Source organism: Salvelinus sp. IW2-2015, unplaced genomic scaffold, assembly GCF_002910315.2.
Source record: "Salvelinus sp. IW2-2015 unplaced genomic scaffold, ASM291031v2 Un_scaffold1678, whole genome shotgun sequence".
Lineage (NCBI taxonomy): Eukaryota > Metazoa > Chordata > Actinopteri > Salmoniformes > Salmonidae > Salvelinus > Salvelinus sp. IW2-2015.
In genome coordinates this window covers 1-6,585 of record NW_019943080.1, presented here as the reverse complement: position 1 = coordinate 6,585, position 6,585 = coordinate 1, and the positions used below count along the sequence as shown (strand labels likewise).

Genomic DNA, 6,585 nt, shown 5'->3' with positions numbered 1-6,585 from the left:
TTGTACTACTATTCTATTCTAGAAACATCCTCAGCCCCTGGTGTTAGTCTCCACAATTCAGAGGTTAAATGCCTACTCTTCGCAGATGACCTATGCCTGCTGTCACCCACAGCACATGGCCTACAACAGAGCCTGGACCTGCTAGAGCAGTACTGCCAGACCTGGGCCCTGGCAGTAAACCCCAAAAATACTAAAATAATGATTTTCCAGAGAAGATCCAGATCTCAGGGAATTAGACCAAAGTTCTCAATTGGTACAAAATATATAGAGTACTGCACACACTACAATTACTTAGGTTTAAAAATAAGCTCAACTGGACACCTTAATGAGGCAGTGAATGAACAGAGAGAAAGCACGCAGGGAATTCTACGCCATTAAAAAAAAGAAATTCAAATTGAAATACCTATTAAAATTTGGATAAAACTAATTGAATGTGTCATTGAACCAATTGCACTTTATAGCAGCTAGGTGTGGGGTCAACTTGCAAAACAAGATTTCACCAAATGGGACAAACAACCCATTGAAACCCTGCATGCAGAGTTCTGTAAGATTCTCCTACATGTCCAGAGGAAAACTACAAACACTGCATGCAGGGCAGAATTAGGCCAATATCCACTAATAATAAAAACTCAAAAAAYAGCAATTKKGTTTTGGAAACATCTAAAATACAGTGACKCCCTCTCATATCATTACCAAGCCCTGCKATGCCAAGAGCTGAGCAAAGAAAAGAGTCCCCTCATCCAGCTGGTCCTGGGGCTGAGTTCACAAACCTGTTCTACTGACACACTGAAGCCTCAGAACATCCAATCAATCAGAATAAACCAAATTACAACACAGTCAAAACAAAACTACATTGCTTATTGTGAAACACAAGCAAAATGCAGTGCTATCTGGCCCTAAATCGACGGTACACCGTGGCTAACTATTTGACCATAGTTACTGATCAAAACCTTAGAAAAACCTTGACAAAGTACAGGCGCAGTGAGCACAGCCTTGCCATTGAGAAGGGCAGACACAGGAAAACCTGGCTCCCTGTAGAGGAAAGGCTGTGCAACCACTGCACAACAGCAGAACCTGAGACAGAGTTGCATTTCCTGACAAAATGTCAAAAATATAAAACAATTAGAGTGTGTCATTTCCCCAAATTTGAACATAACAGTATGCCAGTGGAAGAGAGGAAAGTAGCAGGTGACCCAACTGTGCGTTGTGACTCCCATGACTTCCCCTTTCAGCCAATGAAATTGCAGTAACTCCAATCTGGTAACAGAATTCCCAGTCTGAATCACTTAATATCAGTAAAAACGATATAACTAATTGGTAGGTCTACCATCTACCTTTACTTGTTACTTTCATGAAAACTTTCATTATCCCTCATGCGGAGAGAGACATTTGAAAATATCTTAAAGATGTGGGTTTTGGTATGGAATTACAAGGCAACAAGGCAATGATTAATAAACTTACAGAAGGCAAATCATTTCTCCAAAACTAAATGTAAGTGTTTATATTAGTTGTCAGGGTTTTATTCACATTATTGTGTTCCGATGTGTTTCTGATACTTTAACACTTTATCTGCTAGTTGCTTGACCAAGAAATCAAAGCCTTTGCTTATTCACCTTTTTTAGGATGGAAAACAGTTTATATTTTTCCTCTCTATATCTCTCCTCTCTATAGCTCTCTCCTCTCCTCTCTATAGCTCTCTCTCTCTCCTCTCTATAGCTTCTCTCTTCTCTCTCTCTATAGCTCTCTCTCTCTCTCCTCCTATAGCTCTCTCTCTCCTCTCTATAGCTCTCTTCTCTCCTCTCTATAGCTCTCTCCTCCTCTCTATAGCTCTCTCTCTCCCTCTATAGCTCTCTCTCTCCTCTCTATAGCTCTCTCTTCTCCTCTCTATAGCTCCTCCCTCTCTATTTAGCTCTCTCTCTCTCCTCTCTATAGCTCTCTCTCTCTCTCTCCATAGCTCTCTCTCCCTCTTCCATAGCTCTCTCTTTCCTCTCCATAGCCTCTCTTTCCTCTCCATAGCTCTCTCTTCCTCTCCATAGCTCTCTCTTTCCTCTCCATAGCTCTCTCTTTCCTCTCCATACTCTCTCTTTCCTCTCCATAGCTCTCTCTTTCCTCTCCATACCTCCTTTGCCTCCCTAGCTCTCTCTTCCTCTACACACACACACACACACACACACACACACACACACACACACACACACACAACACACACACACACACACACACACACACAACCACACACACACACACACACACACACACACACACACACACACACACACACACACACACACACACACACACACACACACACACACACACCACACACACACACACACACCACCTTCATTTCTCAAAAAATATTAGACTCTTTGTTTTACATGTTGACGCACCTACGGACTTCACGTCGGTCCTCGATGGTACTTTTAAGTGGAAATGACAATCATCAGGTCGTAGGCTGCGTCTCAAACTCTGTCCCACGTTCTAGTCCTTCACCAAACTCATAATTTCTTCATGTCTGTGTTTCCATCCCTCAGGCTTATTCTCAATGGAACACTTTACACACACACCCACACCCGTACATTCCTGCCCACTAAGTAATAGCACTGTCAGAAAACAAACCTTGTCTAATGATCAATCTTAAGTCCATATTTTCCCATTCTAATAATTGTGCAGGGTGTGTGTGCATGTGTGTGTGTCCCCAACAGATGACCAGCCCTGATTAATGCAGGCCTGTGAGGACATTCAAACTGCAGGCCACACATTCCCAAATGGCCTCAATTCCTTTTATAACGCACTTGTTTTGACCAGAGCCTTACTTTTGACAGCCCCCATGGGGAAATAGGGCGCCGTTCGAACAAACCCGCTGTAAATCTGTCCAATCAGAATCAATAAATGGAGGTGGTTTATAAATGGATCGCGGCTACTGGCTAACGCGCCGAACCTTACATTATCAACAGTGTGTTGTGGTCTACTTTTATTGTGGGGTCGGTACATCAAGCTGTAGGCACAATGTGCCAGTTAACCCTGCGGAGGGCATATTGTAACTACTCCTCTCTGGATGATATTACTGTACATCAGCACGCTTTGATCCGTAGTGATTTAGCACCATGTCAGGGCAGCACTGTTCAGGAAGACGAACCTTTACTGGAATAGAGCTGCCGCGCAGCACTTCTGCTCTGAACTTTTATGCTGCACGAGCAGTTTCAGAGTCGGGCGCCGCCGGGGGTTATTGCGTCACCTCTACTGTGTGTGCGTACGTGTGTGTCCCTCCAGTTGGGACGGTAGGCTGGTCGAGGCTTCTTTTCTATATATCTCCTCTCTATATATCTATACATCTCTACATCTCTCCTCTCTACATCTTTTTCTCTCTACATCTTTTCTCTCCTTTCCTCTCTACATCTTTTCTCTCTTTCCTCTCTACATCTTATCTCTCTTCATCTTCCTCCTCCATCTTACATCTTTCCTCTCCATCTTTCCTCTCTCCATCTCTCCATCTTTCCTCTCTCCATCTCTCCATCTTTCCTCTCTCCATCTCTCCTCTTTCCTCTCTCCATCTCTACATCTCTACATCTTTCCTCTCTCCATCTCTACATCTTCCTCTCTACATCTTTTTTCTCTCTTCCTCTCTACATCTTTCTCTCTTTTCTCCTACATCTTTTTTCTTTCCTCTCTATCTCTCCATCTTTCCTCTCCCATCTTCATCTTTTCCTCTCTCCATCTTTCCTCTCTCTCATCTCTACATCTTTTCCTCTCTCATCTCTCCATCTTTCCTCTCTCCATCTCTACTTCTTTCCTCTCTCCATCTCTACTTCTTTCCTCTCTCCATCTCTACTCTTTCCTCTCTCCATCTCTACTTCTTTCCTCTCTCCATCTCTTACTTCTTTCTCTCTCCATCTCTACTTCCTCCTCTCAATTCTTTCTTTCCTCTCTCCATCTTTCCATCTCAACTTCTTTCCTCTCTCCGTTCCTACTTCTTTCCTCTCTCCATCTCTACATCTTTCCTCTTTCCATCTTTCCTCTCTCATCTCTACATCTTTCCTCTCTCCATCTCTCCATCTTTCCATCTCTCCATCTTTCCATCTTTCCATCTCTCCATTCTTTCCATCTCTCTCCATCTTTCCATCTCTCCATCTTTCCATCTCTCCATCTTTCCATCTCTCCATCTTCCATCTCTCCATCTTTCCATCTCTCCATCTTCCATCTCTCCATCTTTCATCTCTATCTTTCCATCTCTACATCTTTCCATCTCTACATCTCTCCATCTCTACTTCTTTCCTCTCTATCTCTACATCTTTCCTCTCTCCATCTTTACATCTTTCCTCTCTCCATCTTTACATCTTTCCTCTCTCCATTCTTTTACATCTTTCCTCTCTCCATCTTTACATCTTTCCTCTCTCCATCTCTACATCTTTCCTCTCTCCATCTCTACATCTTTCCTCTCTCCTCTTTCCTCTCTCCATCTCTCTCTCCTCTCCATCTCCTCTCTTCCTCTCTACATCTTTCCCTCTCTCCATCTTCCTCTCTCCATCTTTCCTCTCTCCATCTTTCTCGTCTCTCTTTCCTCTCTCCATCTCTACATCTCTCTCTCCCTCTACTCTACACTTCCCTCTATAGCTCTACATCTCTCCTCTCTACTAGCTCTCTCTCTCCTCTCTATAGCTCCTCTCGCTCCTCTCTATAGCTCTCTCTTTCCTCTCTATAGTCCTCTCCTCCTCTCTATAGCTCCTCTCTCCTCTCTATAGCTCTCTCATCTCCTCCTCTCTATAGCTTCCTCCCTAGCTCTCTCTCTCTCTCCTCTCTATAGCTCTCTCTCTCCGTCTCTATAGCTCTCTCTCTCCTCTCTATAGCTCTCTCTCTCTCCTCTCTATAGCTCTCTCTCTCTCCTCTCTATAGCTCTCTCTCTCTCCTCCTATAGCTCTCTCTCTCTCCTCTCTATAGCTCTCTCTCTCTCCTCTCTATAGTCTCTCTCCTCCTCTCTACTCTCTCTCTCCTTCTCTATAGCTCTCTCTCTCTCCTCTCTATAGCTCTCTCTCTCTCCTCTCTATAGCTCTCTCTCGCTCCTCTCTATAGCTCTCTCTCTCTCCTCTCTATAGCTCTCTCTCTCTTCCTCTCTATAGCTCTCTCTCTCCTCCTCTCTATAGCTCTCTCTCTCCTCTCTATAGCTCTCCTCTCTCCTCTCTATAGCTCTCTCTCTCCTCTCTATAGCTCTCTCTCTCTCCTCTCTATAGCTCTCTCTCTCTCCTCTCTATAGCTCTCTCTCTCTCCTCTCTAATAGCTCTCTCTCTCTCCTCTCTTATAGCTCTCTCTCTCTCCTCTCTAAGCTCTCTCTCTCCTCTCTTACTCTCTCTTCTCCTCTCTATAGCTCTCTCTCTCTCCTCTCTATAGCTCTCTCTCTCTCCTCTCTATGCTCTCTCTCTCCCTCTCTATAGCTCTCTCTCCTCCTCTATAGCTTCTCTCTCTCCTCTTCTATCTCTCTCTCTCCTCTCTATAGCTCTCTCTCTCCTCTCTATAGCTCTCTTCTCTCATCCTCTCTATAGCTTCTCTCTCTCCTCTCTATAGCTCTCTCTCTCCTCTCTATAGCTCTCTCTCTCCTTCTCTAATAGCCTCTCTCTCCTCTCTATAGCTCTCTCTCTCCTCTCTATAGCTCTCTCCTCTCCTCTCTATAGCTCTCTCTCTCTCCTCTCTATAGCTCTCTCTCTCTCCTCTCTATAGCTCTCTCTCTCTCTCTCATAGCTCTCTCTCTCTCCTCTCTATAAGCTCCTCTCTCTCTCCTCTCTATAGCTCTCTCTCTCTCCTCTCTATAGCTCTCTCTCTCTCCTCTCTATAGCTCTCTCTCCTCCTCTCTATAGCTCTCTCTCTCTCTCTCTATAGGTCTCTCTCTCTCCTCTATAGCTCTCTCTCTCTCTCCTCTCTATAGCTCTCTCTCTCTCCTCTCTATAGCTCTCTCTCTCCTCTCTATAGCTCTCTCTCTCCTCTCTATAGCTCTCTCTCTCCTCTCTATAGCTCTCTCTCTTCTCCTCTCTAACTCTCTCTTCCTCTCTATAGCTCTCTCTCTCCTCTCTATAGCTCTCTCTCTCTCCTCTCTATACCTCTCTCTCTCCTCTCTATAGCTCTCTCTCTCCTCTCTATAGCTCTCTCTCTCTCCTCTCTATAGCTCTCTCTCTTCCTCTCTATAGCTCTCTCTCTCCTCTCTCTATATGCTCTCCTCTCTCCTCTCCTATAGCTCTCTCTCTCCTCTCTACTAGCTCTCTCTCTCCTCTCTATAGCTCTCTCTTCCTCTCTATAGCTCTCTCTCTCCTCTCTATAGCTCATTGCTCTCTCCTCTCTATAGCTCTCTCTCTCCTCTCTATAGCCTCTCTCTCCTCTCTATAGCCTCTCTCTCCTCTCTTAGCTCTCCTCTCCTCTCTATAGCTTCTCTCTCTCCTCTCTATAGCTCTCTCTTTCCTCTCTATAGCCCTCTCTCGTCTCCTCTCTATAGCCTCTCTTCTCCTCTCTATAGCCCTCTCTTCCTCTCTATAGCTCTCTCTCTCTCCTCTCTATAGCTCTCTCTTTCTCTCTTTAGCTCCTCTCAATCTCTCTCTCGGA

The 6,585-nt window shown here is 44.7% G+C and overlaps 1 long non-coding RNA gene across 2 annotated transcripts; it reads right to left on the bottom strand.

The window, feature by feature from the left end:
• Positions 1 to 2,391: 2,391 nt before the first annotated feature.
• On the bottom strand, positions 2,392 to 4,461 carry LOC139024588 (uncharacterized). Of its 2 annotated transcripts, XR_011475921.1 has the most exons (6): positions 4,269 to 4,461; positions 3,949 to 3,996; positions 3,741 to 3,877; positions 3,561 to 3,599; positions 3,457 to 3,522; positions 2,392 to 3,423 (listed from the first exon to the last, which is right to left on the bottom strand). It is a non-coding gene; the product is annotated as an uncharacterized lncRNA (long non-coding RNA). The 2 variants fall into 2 exon arrangements; XR_011475920.1 differs by having other exon boundaries at positions 3,457 to 3,599.
• Positions 4,462 to 6,585: the final 2,124 nt, after the last annotated feature.